Source organism: Limulus polyphemus, unplaced genomic scaffold, assembly GCF_000517525.1.
Source record: "Limulus polyphemus unplaced genomic scaffold, Limulus_polyphemus-2.1.2 Scaffold852, whole genome shotgun sequence".
Classification (NCBI taxonomy): Eukaryota; Metazoa; Arthropoda; class Merostomata; order Xiphosura; family Limulidae; genus Limulus; species Limulus polyphemus.
Genome location: NW_013666462.1, coordinates 336,029 through 338,322, shown reverse-complemented (window position 1 = coordinate 338,322; position 2,294 = coordinate 336,029). Strand labels below are relative to the sequence as shown.

General features: G+C 31.6%; 1 protein-coding gene across 1 annotated transcript in view; it reads left to right on the top strand.

Annotated features, from left to right (window-relative positions):
• Positions 1-336: 336 nt before the first annotated feature.
• The window catches only part of LOC106460875 (HAUS augmin-like complex subunit 3), a 17,916-nt gene continuing 15,958 nt past the window's right edge, over positions 337-2,294 (top strand). The window contains exon 1 of the mRNA XM_022387680.1: positions 337-355. The gene's annotated coding sequence lies outside the window, so the exon portion shown is untranslated. The remainder of the gene's footprint in view (positions 356-2,294) is intronic.

Sequence of the window (2,294 nt, the reverse complement as noted above, 5' to 3'; positions counted from 1 at the left end):
GTTGTTTTTGGTTACAAACACTGAATTAATATCAACACTTTAATCATTGGTTTACGGATTAACTACATATTATTGCAAAAATAAATATATGGGGAACACACTGTGTACCTAGTTCTCAGTTTGCATTTTTCTCCAATGTTTACGTTTAGTCAAAGGCCATGTCATCATATGTCACACCCCCAGTCATATGGAAGTAGTGGTCCCAGTGCATTTATACAAATAGCAGAGTTGAGCTCCCAGCAGCCTAAGCTATGTGCTGGAGCTACTGCATCTTCACAGAGAGCTGACTACAGCCGCAACAACTTTAGAAGTGTGTTTGGAGAAAGGGACGAAAGTGGAGCATAAAAGGATTTTGGTAATTTAAAATTTTTTTTAGCATATTAAAAAATGATTGGTGCTGAATCATTATGAAACAAATTATTTTAAGAATTTATAAAACTTGAAAATCACTTTCACTATTCATATTAATTAGAGCTAACAGAATATTAGAAATGTAAAGTATAAATTGGAAAACATTGTTCAAACTAAAAGTTTAACCCTTTCTCTAATAGGTAAGTCAATGTGCTTATCTCTATGACAATATAATACCATGTCTTCACCTCTTTTGCTCTTTGATTTGTATATCTTTTAACTCTTTCTGGTTTTTTAAAATATTCTTTTACAGTTTTATTAAAGAAAATTTCTTCACAGTAAGTGATTGGAAGAGTAAAATTGAAATGTTAAAAATGTTAGTTTTAATTATATGTTATTGTATCTCAGTGTTCATATTTATTAAACACAAACAATAACCATTTATATATTTATACATATGTTATGAAAAGTTACATAAACACAATTTGTTTTTCTAAAATAGTAAAAATTAAATAAAGCCAAATAAATGCATTATTTATAAAGGTATCAATTAAAACAGAGACAGATAATGGGGGGTGCTAAAGTAAAAATAAAATGAATGTAGCGGTTTGTAAATAGAATAATACAAAGAATATATGTGTAACAGAAATAGATAAATATTTGAAATGAATCACACCGTCTGAATTACTAAATGATAAAATAGAAAAAAGAGAAAGGAACTTGCAATTGACAGTAGCACAATGCTAGTTATAGCAGACAAAAGGAAAATACTTCAATAGCATGATGAGTAAATAGAAACGGGCGGCAACTGCCTGTTGTAAAAAAACACAAGTGTAGAGGACGACCTTTTGTAGAAGACGATGTCTTGAAAGTCTTCAATTCTTCATCTTCAAAAGAATCTCGAAATGTCGTCCTCTACATTTGTGTTTTTCACAACAGGCAGTTGCCGTCTGTTCCTACTTACTCATCATGGATACTTTGCCTAAACAATCCATCAAAAATACTTCAGTAGCATGTTTTGTCTTTTCTAAATTCGAATAAAACAATTCTTGAGAGTGCCATAACTGCTTTAAAAGTTTTGGTAAACTGCATAAGGAATTCTAAAATGTGAGAATGTTCCCTGCACCACCTGACAGCCATAAAACAGCCTTAAACAGAGGATGATATTGGCTACAATACAACAACCCCATAAGGTAGTACATACCACATCCTGCCCGAGTTCCTGCTATATAACATAACATTTAAGGCTAATTTGCACATTTGGTTTACAGTGGATACATGATCCCAGTGGTTCAGCCAGTACCGCATTCAAGGTCAATAGATTCCTGTGTGTGTTTTGTTCTGGCAAAGCCACATCGGGCTATCTGCCGTGTTCACCAAGTGGAATCGAACCCCTGACTGTAGAGTTATAAATCCGAAGACTTACCGCTGTTCCACCGGAGGGGATTCAAATTTCTGTACTTTATATGTGCTCAAAATGAAAATAATTAAAAGCAAGTCATATATTAAATACATAGAAAAATTCGTAACTCTGAAGTCATATAACATGCAAAAACAGACAGTTTAATTTATTTCGTACGCTTGTATCAAAAACACATTAAAGCTTAAAGGAGTTCTAAAAGATAAATAACTGATCCTCAAATTTTAAATTTACTCCTGGGTATAAAATTAACATTAAACGTAACTGATAGCCACCTATGTTTTCTTAATAACTTGTCATTATAAATTAAAATACATATAACAGTTTTTAAAAATGGGAAAGAGTATGAGTATTATTTCGCCTAGAAAAAGAGTCAGTTGTATCTTTAACTATATAACATATAATAATTTTCTACATGACTTTCAACTGAATTAACCTAGTTATTTCTCCTTCATATCACTTGATAATTTCAATTTCACATAGATTCTTAATTTTATGTGCTATAAGAATGATCTGGAGGTTG